The 14,354-nt window shown below is 46.9% G+C and overlaps 1 long non-coding RNA gene across 1 annotated transcript; it reads left to right on the top strand.

Annotated features, from left to right (window-relative positions):
• The first annotated feature begins 1,559 nt into the window (after positions 1–1,559).
• LOC143689625 (uncharacterized) lies at positions 1,560–14,065 on the top strand. Its single transcript, XR_013178858.1, has 3 exons — positions 1,560–1,730; positions 3,842–4,033; positions 13,645–14,065. It is a non-coding gene; the product is annotated as an uncharacterized LOC143689625 (long non-coding RNA).
• The last annotated feature ends 289 nt before the right edge of the window (positions 14,066–14,354 follow it).

Here is a 14,354-nt window from a genome sequence, read left to right as displayed (position 1 = left end):
GTCCTGCCCCTGGACATTCCTTTTTCTCCAGGCCCATCTTGTCTCTGGTGAAGAGTCCCTGGTATAAGCCTGGGCCAGAGAGCAGAGATGGTAGGAGGCACAGTGGCAGCCAGGGTTGACCCTGATGTCCACAGCACCCCAAAGAGGACAGCTCTTGCTGCCCAGGGCCTGAGAACATCCTCCTGGCATGAGGGTTGTTTACCAAGAGGGATGAGTCAGAGGCAGGTCAGAAGACTCTTTCCTAGCATCTGTGATCAGCCAGGCTGGGGGCGACAGAGACAGAGTGAGCTGGCCTAGGAGGGTATTTCCCAGGCACATGGATGAGAGGGGCCCCCACAGGGTCTGCAGGAGGCCGGGTGTCAGGGCCTCTGTCTGGAGCCATGTCATAGCCCCTACACCTGAACCAGATGAGTGAGGAGAGGAAGCAAAAACCCCATGGACTTGGAAGTGATTTTAACACATGTGATGGAAACTGAGTGTTTTTAAGCTGGCTCAGGGACATGGTTGTTAGCCAAGGAAGTAGAAAACAAGCCCATGTGCAGCCACAGAATTGTGCAACCAGGAGCTGTATACCCCAGCGCTGACTCACACAGGAAGCATCTCTGAATGGCCACCCTGTCCTGGATACCTGGGAGGATGCTGGGCACCCTGCCCTCAGGAGCTCACTATCAGCAATTCAAGACATAGGTCATCAACAGCTGCCCACGAGCAAGCTGGGCGGTAGGTCCAACCGGCTATGTAGAGAGCAAAGCAGAAAGTGCCAGGTGGTCATCTCCCATCTCTCACTGCCTTCGACATCTCTCCTGGGGGAAATGCCATGGTCCTCTCTTCCCACTTGGCCCAATTAACTGTGGCACTACTTCCTGGCTCCCAGGGTACCTGCAGGTCTTGGCCACCTCTGCCTCCCATTTTTCCTTTCATTCTGGATTCTAAGCACCATTTTGGAAACTTAGCCACTGGAAACTATGACAGTCATCCATAGACAAGGAAGCTCCTGACCAGCAGACTTGGTTCTGGAGCTTCTCTGTGGCCTTCATGTCTAAAACATGGTCTGCACAGAGTAAGTTCTCAGTATGCATTTCATAAATGGAGGGATAGATGGGTGATGCATGTATGGATGGATAGACGGATTGATGGGTGGGTAGATGAGGATGGATGGGTGGGTGGGTCAATGGGGGGGTGGATGGATGGATGGATGGATGGGTGGATGGGTAGAATGTACGGAAATTATACAGAAAAAAAGGCTGGAAGTAAACATAATATATTTACAGTGGTTTTCTGTGGACATTAGGTTTACAAGAGATGTTGATCTGTTTCTTATTTATCTCATATACATTATTTCTACAAGTGGAAAATAAAATTATATTTGTAACCAAGTTAAAAACATGTTCTGTATTTTCAAGAAATATGTCTAAATATCTAAGAAGCATGACCTGCAGAGAGTATTTGAAAATATGTACTACCTGGGGAGTCAACAGATGGGTCATACCTCACTTATCTTTTTCTCTGTGACATCGTCAACATTGCACTTGTTGGAGTGCAATGGGAAAGCTGGTCTGTTGGGACAGACCTCAGGATGGGTGGACATGCACCCTCTTAACTGGGACTCTGGGTGAGTCTGGACTATCAAAACCCACAGAAAGCACGTCTTCAGAGGTTGTACATGCCTGGAGTTTGTCTGTCCATATGAGGGGAAGGACAATAGTTGGTGTGCCAGTCCTAGGAGTCAGGTGAGGCATTTGGTATGGGAGACCTGTGTCAAGTCCTGGCTGGTTAACTAATGCTTGTTAAGTCCCTGGATGGTGCATATCTAAGGCTTAATTAGGAGATGATAATGAGGACGACAATGATGGTGGTGAAGATGATGGCAACGATGACAATGCTTCTGCTGCCATTGCTGCTGAAGATCACAGTGATGATGAGGATGAGGATGGGACAACGTCAGTGAATATGATAATGACAACAATCCCAAAGCCAGTGCAGCCACTGATGATGGTGATGGAACTAATGATGGCGGTGATGATGGAGATGGTGACAGTGATGATGGTGATGGTGTTGATGGTGATGAAGATAACAGTGGTGGTGATGATGGTGATGACGGGGATGGTGATGGTGATGATGGTGATGAAGATAACGATGGTGGTGATGACGATGATGACGGGGATGGTGACGGTGATGATGGTGATGAAGATAACAATGGTGGTGATGATGGTGAAGACGGGGATGGTGATGGTGATGATGGTGATGACGGGGATAGTGATGGTGATGATGGTGATGAAGATAACGATGGCGGTGATGATGGTGATGATGGTGATGGTGATGATGGTGATGGAGGTAATGATGGTGATGGTGACAGTGATGATGGTGACGAAGATAACAATGGTGGTGATGATGGTGATGACGGGGATGGTGATGGTGATGATGGTGATGAAGATAACGATGGGGTGATGACGATGATGACGGGGATTGTGATGGTGATGATGGTGATGAAGATAATGATGGTGGTGATGACGATGATGATGGGGATGGTGATGGTGATGATGGTGATGACGGAGATGGTGATGGTGATGATGGTGATGAAGATAACGATGGCGGTGATGACGATGATGACGGGGATGGTGATGGTGATGATGGTGATGATGGTGATGGTGATGATGGTGATGGAGGTAATGATGTTGATGGTGACAGTGATGATGGTGATTTTGATGGTGGTGATGATGATGATGGCAATGATGATGACAAGGATGATGATGGAAAAACATTTCCCCAGAAGTTGCCATGTGTGACTTTTATCTGTGGCCTCCTTTAACTCTTACAACTCCTTTCTTGAAAGCTTGGCAGAGTGGTAATAGTCCCCCACAGATAACATAAAGGCAGCTATCTACTGAGAACGTTCAGATTCGGTTTGCCCAGGAGCTCCAGGTTAGCTGCAGCATTTGTCGTGGCAAAGAACTGCTGGTTCCGAGAGGTGATCTGTTGCAGCCATGTTCACTTAGTTCTATAGTCTAAGTTGTGACCTGCCTCCCCCCTAGGCACTACAGTACGTGTGTGTGTGTGTGCATGCAGAGAAAGTGGAGCCAGGAATAGAAAGTACTGAGAGATGCATGGATGACTTGAACCACACACACAGATTCTAAGTACCAACCTTGCACCAGCATTGTCTCTCTGCCATCTCCCTGCCTTGTCTCAGGTGATATCTGGGTTCCCCTAATGGGGGTGTGAGCAATGCCTGAGCAGAGGAAAGTAAGTCTAGGCTATGCACAGGGAATGGCAAAGCCCCAGGACCTCTAAGAAAATGGGGCTACAGCAGCCAGTCTCAGGCCATGGGCATGGTTGGGGGAGTTCCTAGGCTTGACCCAGCAGTTAGTTATGGACAAATGGTTAGGAAGACCATCCAAATCCTGTAGCACCCTGCCTTCTGCAGCTCTGTGTGCACCCCTCCTGGCCACATCCCACCCCACCCCTGCCCCCATACCCACCTCCCTAGCCTTCCCCAGACTGTCCTGCTCTTCACTAACTTGGATTCCTCTGTCCCTTCCAGGGCTTGGTACCACCTCTGCTTAGCTCTACACACCTCTGCAGCATCATGGGGAGGGCACTGAGTGGGGGGGTGCTACACTGGAAACTCCTCTGGGGAGGGGACAGACTTGTGTGGTGAAGGAAAAGAGAGTCAGCCACAAGAGATGCACCGAGGGCCCTGCCCATCCTTCCAGCCTCATTTCCCTTGTTTGAAGAACAGGGCTGATTTGGAGGCCTGCAAGGGGGAGAAGAAGGGAATACCTGCTAACCTGTTCTGCCACCTCACCTGAATGATGTCCTTTACTCCACCCCATGACCACAGGCAATCTGCACCCCTGTGTGCCCCATGTGGGGAGAAGGCCCCTTGGACCCCAGGCCACCAGTGCCAACTACAGCCACTCTAGCGTCAGAGGGCCCCACAGGAGGGGCTGAGATGGGGTATCTTGCCTGTCCCTTCCACCCCAGGTCTGTACCCCAACGTCTCCACTGTGCCAGGGGAGCCTGGGCAAGGCAGGTGAGTGGAAATGTGCCCATTGGATTGCTCCATGGAGTGAGTGCAGCTGTTCTTGCCCCACGTGGGTTTGGGGTCTCTGGACCAGGCCGTGTGGCACCTGTACTCCAGGGCCTGACTCCCTGGGGCTCTTCTAGCCCTGTCCAGCCTGAAACACAGGGATTGGGCCATGGATTGCTCTGCCCACAAGCACCTGGGCATTTGCAAATGTCCAGACATGTGTGAGTCTCAGTATCACCTGCAAACTGAAATACAGAACACTGTGCCAAAGGCTTTAGAAGATGTCGGGGGATGTCCATGGAAGAGGAGGGTCTGGGAGAGGGGAAGGGGTGTGGAAGAATGTTCCAGCACTAAGGCCATTGAACACGGAGCCAGCAGAGCCCAGGGGCCCCCGACACCCACCTCCCTTCTCCTTTGCTTTTGGCCTCCGGATCAGAGGATGCTGTGGGCATGGCGTCAGGCCCAGCTGGGGTGGGCGAGCGTCCATTCCTTGTCCCTCAGCTCAATCCCAGTGCCTCAACCTCCTCTGAGCCCACCCACCAAAGGCTCATTCCTCTGAGGGCAAGTCAGACCCGTGCCAGACCTTACATGCTGCGGGGCCAGGGTGGGGGGCCAAGCCCCAGGAGACTGTTGCCTTGGGGGTCCTCTGTACATAGGGCAGGGCCTGCTGGGAGGGAGGAAGGGAAGGAGGGAGGGGCGATGGAAGGGAGCGGGTAGCTGGTAGGGATGGAAGGAGAAAGGAGGGAGGGTGGAGGGAGGGAGGGGTGGACGGTGGGGGCGGCGGCTTGTGCCTGCGGCGCGGCTGCAGTGGCTTCCCTGTGCGTGACCATGTGCACCTGCGCCTGCCTGGGAGGGACAGAGAGTCCCGTGGAGTGCAAATTTATGGTTCCGAGTATTTGTAATTTCCATCTATGTTTCCAGACGACGTCCCCAAAAGACAGTGCAAATTCACATTCCAGCAATAGCCTGAGAAAATTCTTTCCTTCATATCTCCACCAAAAGGTGTTACCTTTTCAATTCATGCCTACCTGAGAGATGAAAACAGGTATCTTCTTATCAAAATGATTTGCATTTTCTGGCTACCTGGGACTTGGTACAACTTTTTATACAATTACTGGCCATGTGAGAACGTTCTAGGAGGTGTCGATCCATATCCTTCGCCTAATTTTCTCAAGTTTTCTCTCTAATCAATTTGTAGATGTTCTTTGTGTATTATAACTGTTAACCCTTTAACTGCCTTCTGCATGGTAAAACTGCTTGTTGTTCTTTCGGTAACCCGTGCTCTGGCCCCTGTGGCCACATGTGGGCTTGTGAAGAGGGCCCGGGAGGATGTTGGCTGTGGCCCCACTGAAGGAGGGTGGCTCAGACCCCATGGGAGCCTCATAAGAAGAAACCGGTTGCTGGACACCAGAGAAGAAGCCTGCGGAAGTCAGAAGGGTGACAGAGAATATGAACCTTGGTATCGCCACGTGATGGGGCTGAGGCGCCATCCAGGATCCCAAGGATTGGGCAGCCAGCTGCCAGAACGAACAGGCCCCCAGAGAAGGCTCGGCTTGCCGACATGGGGATTTTGGATTTCTTCTAGTCTCAAGACCGCAAGCCAATAAATTTCCATTGTTTGAGCCCAAATCAGTTCAATGTCCTTCTCACAGCAGCGTGGCAAGCTAAGACCGCTCCACCGGACCAGCTGACCCTTAAAGGCCCGAAATGTTGGGGGTCACAGGATGGTTAGTGCTACGCCCCCTTCTCTGAGAACGCTGAGTCTTGTCTCCAAGTGGAGACACCTTCCTGAGAGCCCAAAGAGAAAGGCGAGGCAGGAACTTTCTGCCTTCGGGCTGCACACAGTCAGAGGGGCAGAGCAGAGCCAGGCTCACGGGCTTTACGGGCTCCCTGCCACCCGCCCCCCGGCACAGGCGGAGCAGCTGTCAACCCAGGATTGATAATTAAGCCGTGCATCTGCCTCCGGAAAGATAAATTCCAACATTACTGAGGTTTTCTATTTCACTTAACTAAAGTTGAGAACGGAGAAGGAACAATTAAATGCAACCTGAGGCAACCCAAAATATTATCCATCAAAAGTATCACATCCAATCCTCTTGGCACATTCATCAAAATGTCAGTTATTCCAAATACGGTTTTATCTTATTAATGCTAATTTCTTTCACGGGAAGACTAGTGTGATTTTACCTTTCAGTGGTTATCAAGGAACTGGAAGAAGTGCCTTGCATTTTAATTCAGCAGCCTGCCTTATTTATCATCGGCTTATTTATAATCAGTTGCCAATTCCCCCGCTTCCCAGCAATGAGATCCTTCACTCACAGCCTGGGCTGGGTGACATTTCCCTTAAGTGGCAGCCATGGAATGGCCTCTGCATCGCTGGTCAGTTCGGATGCTCCCTGCCCCATCCACTCCCCTGTTTGCTGTCTGGAAACCCCAAAGCCTGTCTGAAGCTGTGTGTGGTCCAAGGTCATGGGCCCCCAGCCCCGACAGGACCTAATAAAGCACATTCAGCTGAAAGTATCCCATGCCGCCTGTGCCATGTCCATCTCCTTGGTGTGGATGTGAACAAAGATGACCCTGTATTGGCACCTCAAGATTCTCAGGCTCCTACACCTCCATTGCATCCCCTCCCTTACCCTTGACTCCTCCGGCCACCCATGCCCCAGGGCGGTGCTCCAGCCCCAAAGCAGTGACCAGGTGCCTGGGGAGAGGCAGCAGGGCTGAGGGTCTCTGGGGCATGAGGATGGGCAGTAAGCAAGCAGGGACTCTCCGAGACCCCTGCGCTCTCCCAGGTAAAGGCTTCCTTTTAGCATCTCAGAATTTAGGTAATTTGTTTTAAATAGCATGTTTGGACGTGATTTGAAGAGTTGGAAATCAGGAGTCTCTTGGGCAGAAATGCATAATGAATGACCAGTCAGCACATGTGGAGGAAATACGGTCGATAAAGGGAGGAATGATGGATGGGCAGCGAGAGATGAAATAGATGTCGGAACCAGTGGAGGACGCAGGATGAGGCAGGCAAGCTGTGCTCATGACCAGGGCTGCTGAGTCGTTTCTATATGACTGTCTATGGGAAGATGTTAAGGAAACAAAATCAAAATAGAGGTGGGTTGATGGAAACATCCCTCATTTGACAAGTCCACAGTACATGCTACTTGGATTCTGGCGATTTATTCAACACTTGTATGAAGTTCTCTTTCCAATGGAGGTGTGTGTTTCAGGTATTGGCTGCAGGTATGGGCTCCAGGTATTAGCCTGACCTCTGTGAGTACCTGGTTTGGGTTCTAACTGGGCTAGGATGCTGTGAAAATGGCAGAAAAGCAGACAACCAGAGTTCATAAGAGCATGGAGTCAAAGCTTCCAGGAGCCTGGGAGGAACACCTGGGAGTAGGTATGGACAAGCCAGGCTGGTGCCCAGTATTAGTGAGCTCTGAGGAGGTGGGGCTACAAACCTGGAGAACCAGGGACTGCTGCCCAGAGGTGTGTGGATGAGCCATTCCCCTCGTTGAAGGTCATGTTTGTTCAGATGACTTGGACAGAAGAAACTTATTCTGAGTTGGGAAAAGTACAAGCAGAGACCCATGGGTCAGTGTCAGGGCCACCTGCTTGTGAGAAAGAAGGAAAGACATTGGGCTGAGAGTGAAGATAAAGAAGTCATTTGGAAAAAAAACAGAGCAAGTAAGGGTTATCAGGGAAAATTCTACTCATCTCTTTGACAGCCCTGATTTTTCTCTGGGGGGGTAGTAGGAAAAGGAATTTCCTAGTTTAGTCACTACTCATCATTGTTATACATTAACAAATCACTTTGCATTATTAATGCAATTCAAAGCATTAAATGACATTTCCCATTTTATTCATGATTCTTCTCATTAATGATTTCAAATGTAAATAATAGAAGCATAGATTATAAACAGTGTAAAAAGCATGCTATATTGTATTTAATAAAATTTCAGAATTTCCATGTTTTTTCTGATTATTTTTGAAATAATGAATTGTTAGAGATATTAAGTGGAACTCCTTCTGTCACCCAACCCATTTCAGTCTGTTCCTTCCCCAGCAGTAACCATGAGGTGGGGACTGCCAGCTACTGAACCCAGCACTCATTATCACCTTCCTGCTTAGTAAGAGAACCCCAGTTTTATTCTAGGCAAAAGCACTCGCCACTAAAAGTCCAGTTGATCAGCTTCTCTTCTGGATATGTTTGGCCATGTAAGAATAGAGATGTAGTAAGCAGTGTGTAGGACTTGAAGACTGTTCCTTAAAGGGGAAGTATCATCCACTCATCATCTTCCAATTTCTCCTCTGGAGTAGAGATGAAATTGCTGGAATACCAGCAGCCATCTTGGGGATTGAGATAACCTTAGGACTAGAAGCAGAAAACACAGGGTGCTCAGAATCCTCACATCACCATGGGTCCCCATGCCAGACCTGGGTTTTCTGCCTTCAGAGTTCATAGTTATATGAGAAAAAAAAAAGGTTCTTATCGACCTTTACTATAAGCTCCTTTCTGAATTGTGCTCCTGAATCTCTTCCTACCCACAGTAAGCTCGTCTCTGGAATCAGCTGTTTATCAATGCTCTAATGCTTGCACTATGTAGACACTTAAGTTGAATGATTCCAAAATATCTGTGTTACCAATAGATGCACATGTGACAGTCTCATTGTTGGTGTTTCCTTGACGTCCGTGATCAAAACTTTCCCTAGATGTCAGTCTGGAAGGAGGATTTCTGGGTCATTGGGCAGGTGCATCTATTCCTACTTCACGAGCTACTGGGTATTGCTCAGGCAATAGGTGCCTCCCCTGCTTGCTGGCTGGTGGGGGTGGGCACACACTCTGGAATCTGTCCTCACCCGTCCCCCAGCAGGTCAGCTGTTTAGAGTTTTGATAATCTGATTGGTGTAATTTTGTTTTATATTGCCTGAATGTTTATTTTCCTGGTTACTGCAACTTTCAGAATGTTTATATGCTCATTGGCCATGAATGTTTTTCTCTTTTCTGTGAAATACCTGTTCATATCCTCTGCCCATAGTTTGATTTAGTTGTCTGTCTTTATTTTACTGCCTTGTACTTTTTAATACATAGTCTGAATTCCACACCTCTAGCAGTCACATGCACGGTCATATTTTCTGTAGGTCTATGGCTTGTCTTTTTGGCTTTCATCATGTCCCTTACTGCACAGAAACTTAGAGTTTAATGTAGTTGAATCAATCGATCAATCCTTTTCTTCAGGATTGGGTTTCTCTGTATTTGTGATCTGTATTTTTCTAACTCAAGGTCATACACAGTCTATCCCATATTCTCTTCTAAATGCCATAAAATTTTCTTTTAAAAATATTAGGTCTTTAACCCATTTGGGATTTAGTTTTATATTTGGTGTAAGCTGGAGATTAAATTTCTTTTATTTCCATTTGTAAAAACCCAGCGTCCCAGCCCCGTTTATCAGTAGCTCATTCTTGCCCTTCCCAGTACCTCTCCCTCCACGGTTACTGTCTATAAAGCAGGGGTCTGAGCTTTTGCCCTCTCTTCTGCTCCTTTGGTTCACCTTTGTTCCACCTGCCAGTCCTACATCAACAGCCAATTTTACAGTGTACTCTGGCTTAATAATGAGTTTTGCTATCTGGTAAGTGAAGCTCCTTCAGATTTTACTTTTTCAAAAATATTACTTCAAACATTTTTCTCTTCCAAGGAATTTGAGAACTAATGTGTTTCAACAACAAAAAAGCTATGTTGGTTTTCTGATTGAAATTACACTGAAATTATAGATTAATTTGGGGACCGTGTCTTTGTGATCTCGAAACATATTTCCATTCGAGGGCTCCTTTTCTGACCTTCAAGGATGTTTCAGACATTTTTCCCCCAAGTCTTCTTGCACACATCCTCTTTTACATCCTTACCTAGGGAGCTAGCAGATGTTCGCTTCTGCAAATGTTGTTTCGCTCACATTTTCTATTGGGCATCATGGGGGTTGAGAACCGAGTTCAATGTTGGGCTAATCTTGTACCCAAACCCCTGCAATTTTCACTTCCATTATCTAGTCTGTAGCTTTTCTAGGCAGATACTCATAATGCTGAATTTGTCCCTTTCCTCCCAAGTCTTACTTTTCTTATTTATTTCCCTTCTTCCACTGGCTAAGACTCCAAAGCAAGTCCCCTGGAGCTGGGAAACCAGGTGCCCCAGGAGCTCTGGCCCGGGTTCTCCTAATTTATTAGATTTCTTTTTCCAAGAACCAGCTTTGATTTTATTATTTTTCTCTATTGCTTATCCATTTTCTAATGTATTACTTTGTTTTGTTCTCTTGATTGTTTCTTTCCTTCTTTTGTCTCTGGTACCTATGGCAGAACTGATCAGTCCTCTCTGAATATTCCAGCCTCTGCCCTTCCTTTCTTTGTTGTGCTAGCAGTTAGGAGTCTAGTGAAGAACTAGTTCTGGCAGGTGGTCTGTCACCAGCAATGGCCTGTCCCTTCCTGACCTGAGGCCATTAGGAATTGGGGTGCCCCTCCTACCTTGCCTTCCTGCCAAGGTGACCTCCAAGGCCGTATTTCCCGACGGTATCACTACAAGGAGAGCAGCTGCCTCTTCCACTCTGGCTGCTCTCTGACCAAGGACTCGAACTTTATGGCCATCAGTGTGTGATGGCAGCAAACTCCAATAGTGAGATGGTACCTGGAGGTAGGGTGCAGCTGAGATAAAACCTGGGACGTGTGAATTACACTGACATCAAAGCCACGGTAGCAGTGAGTCTGCTGGAATCATTGGAGGGAAGATGGCAGTCCACCTTGGAGGAGGCTTCATCTGTGGCAGCTAACACAGGGGGTGGAGAAGGCATGATGGCAGGTAGGATTAGCTGTGTCTGTCACAGTCTCGAGGCAGAGATGTCTGGTTCATGAGACATTAGGCACGTGAGGATCACAGGGACAGCCACTCACTTCTAGAGCCTTGACATGAATGAAACAGATTGAAAATGCTTTGGTGATGACAAGTTTATAGGTCCACTTGGCATGTGGTGTCAAGTTTGGTCAAGCAAGCACTGGCCTGACTGTTACAAAGAAGGTAGCTCATAGATAGATTTGTATCTATAATCAATCGCTTGCATCTACAATTGATACCCCTGTGGCCAACAAGGAGAGTCCTCAGCATGAGAGGACTCACCTCATACAATCAAGTGAATGCCTTAAAAGCCAGAACTGAGGATTTTACAAATCAGAAAGAATTTCTACTTCAACTTCCAGCAGTCAGTTTCCCCTGGAGAATTTGCACTCAACCTCAGCAGCACCTTTATTGGAGTTTTCAGCTTATGGCCTCCCTACAGAGTTTGGAATTGCCAGACTTCAAAATCACCTTTATGGGAGTTTCCAGCTTGCATCCTACCTATGGAAATCAAATTTGCCTGTCTTCATTGTCGTGTGAGCCAGTCCCTTAAATTAAATCTCCTGATGTGTGCATGTGTGTGTATATACATATACATCTGGTTGCTTCTGTTTCTCTGGAGAATCTTGACTGATACATTGTATCTTTTCCATGGATGCTTGTCATTCTACATGGATGAACCTGCTTCTCTATTTCAGTACTTCCTGCTTTATTTTTTTTTCTTAAAATAATGAACATATTTAATCAGTTTTCTTTTAGTGAATGTTGTCTGAGGTCAACAGCCAGACTTTGGCTTAGCTGTGAGTAACAGAAAGAAGTTGTGGATTAAAGAGACAGAAGTACATGACTTTTCTGCAATAACCCTCTTGTGAAAGGTCCATACAGCAGTTCGACCATCATCCCCACCCTCTGCCTTTGCTAGTGGCCTCCTTGTGATACAACACATCACTCCTGCTCTAGCCAACATGCCCCCATTCCAGGGAGAAGGAAGGAAAAGGACAAAAGGAGCGTGTGCCTGCTGTCCCTCTCAGAGCACTGCCTGGAAGCTGCACATAGCCTTTTGCTTCATCTTGGCCAGAATTTGGTGCAATGCTACCCCTGGATATAAGGTGACTGCACAGCCAGATCTGTGCATTTGATGCCTAGGTAAGAACTTTGAGGTGAATTGTCAGGCATTCTTCAAGCATTCTCTGCCCTTCTGGCATGTCTCTTCTCGTTCTTTGATTTTCAATCCTTCTGGTTTGATTTGCTGTCAGTATGTCTCTTGTAAATATCATATAACTATATTTTAATCTCATCTGGTAAGATTTCTTTGACATGCAATTTTAATTTATTTAACATTATTTCTAGTGATATTGTATATTTATAATTATTTTTACAGTTTTATTTTGTAATTTCCATGTGCAAACTTTTCATTTGCTTCTATATCGCAGCGTTCCAATCTTCTTTGTTTTGTTTTTGTCTTGATATTTCTTCGCTTGTTAGGAATGTATAGCCAGTATGTGCGTTTTGAAATCTCCCCTCTTACATTTTTAACATGCTTATTTCTGTATTTGTCTAATGAACTCTGAAATTTTTCACTATTTCCATCACCCTTCCACATGGAACATGCATTATGATTCTCTAATCACAACTCCCTTCCAACAATCATTCCCATGTACACACACTCTTTTTGCTATAATCACTATCTAGACATTTAATTTACTTCTTCATATAAATATGAAATAAGTTTCTTTTAAAATTCTCTATCCTCTCTCTCCCCTCCTCTCCTCTCCTCCTCCTGACCACATATTTACATGCAATCCATTTCTTTGTTCTCTTTCTCCCATGTATCAGGTTTCTTTGTAGTTTGTTTTTCTTCTTTATGAATTCCATTCCTGAAAAATAATTAGTACTTGTGCATGTGAAAAACTTGTCTTTTTCGCCAGCATCTTAAGCGGTAACCTCAGTTCATGGAGGCATCTAGGTTGTCAGCTTTCCAGCACGTAAAGCAGAGATGTTCCATTTTGCTCTCCTGCTTTGAAGTACTCTCTCATTCTCTGGTAACTTTTCTTTACCTTCCTTTCCTGAAGTTTCATAAATTCAGCCATGACATTAGCTGTGGATTTATTTCCTTGCGAGCATGCTGTCAATCCATGGACTTGTGTTTCTCTCCTACTCTGGAAAATTCCCAGCCATGCTCTCTTTTTCCTTCTACTCTATTCTTCCTGCATTCTCTTTGGATGTATATTGCAGGTTCTCAAAACTCCTTCCAGGTCATTTCACATGTCACCTCTCTTTCTGCCAGTGTTGCCTTCTGTTGACTGATTGCCCAGCCCAACTCACTTTCTAAGATTCCTCTTTCCTCTTCAATCAGGGCTTATTCTACTCCTGAGTTCCCTTATTTTCCTTTCATATGTTCTTCTATTCTTGTTTCAACTTTACCTTTTTTTGTTTCATAATTTCTTGCTCTTTGTTGTACCTATAATATCTTCTCATTTCTCTTTGTGTAGTCAATATATTTTTATTCTACATTATTTTCCATATCTATAGTACATTTTTTCTAGAGCAAATGGTCGATTTTGATGGCTGCTTTTTTACATTGGATTGCTTCATGAGTAGGGAGCCTTGATTTTCAACACTGTTGAGTGTGTGCAGGGAGAATGGGGTGTGTGTGTTTTCTTTCTCCCCCTGTGCGCACACAGGCCTTTGTAGGTTTATAAAACCACAGGGCTTATAACTCTGTTTTGTTATTGCTTTTATATAGAGTCTGCAAGTCCAGCCAGGGGGCTCAACTCCAGGTTGAAAGGCGGGCCTGGGCCCCTAGGTCTGTGGTCCACAGGAGGCTGTGTCCGGGCGGAGGCCCCAGCCATGTCGCCGATGTGTGGTTATGGTCTCCTTTCCACGCTCCCCGGCCTCGGACCCGGATTCTGGCTCTGGACCACTGCACCGGAGCATTTCTGTCTCTTCAACCTGTGGGAGCCACCAGCAGCCATGACGCTGCACACCTCCTACCCTGCCTTCCTTCCCGGTTTTTTCTCTTTCTTTTGATTTTCCTCAACCATAAAGATGTGAGTCTGCTTTTTCAGACTGCCCACGTGTTGGGTTCTGTCTGGATATCTGATCGATAACTTCTGGGCATCTGCGGCAGTGAGGTCTGACGAGCCCTCGACATGGGAGCCATATGCTCCAAGGCTTTTACAACTCAAAACACAGCTTTGAGTTTCTATTTTTTGCTATTTCCTTTTAGCGGGTCTCAGTCAAGAGGCAGCATCAGTTGGACGAGGGCTGGCCCATGGGTTCTAGAGCTCTAAAACGTACTAATGGGCCCCTTTTCTCTGCCCAGGGTCAGAAGCATTCTGAGCCGATCACTGTCTGGCTCTCGCGATGCTGGGGGTGGGCAGTGCCTGCTCCCTGATGCCAGCCCCCCACCATGGCACTGACCCCCCCTGCCCCGCAGCAGTTCTCTGGGTGAGC

Source organism: Tamandua tetradactyla, chromosome 7 (genome assembly GCF_023851605.1).
Source record: "Tamandua tetradactyla isolate mTamTet1 chromosome 7, mTamTet1.pri, whole genome shotgun sequence".
NCBI classification, from domain to species: Eukaryota; Metazoa; Chordata; class Mammalia; order Pilosa; family Myrmecophagidae; genus Tamandua; species Tamandua tetradactyla.
The sequence above is the reverse complement of the archived record's forward strand: the minus strand, read 5'-3'. Positions and strand labels throughout refer to the sequence as shown.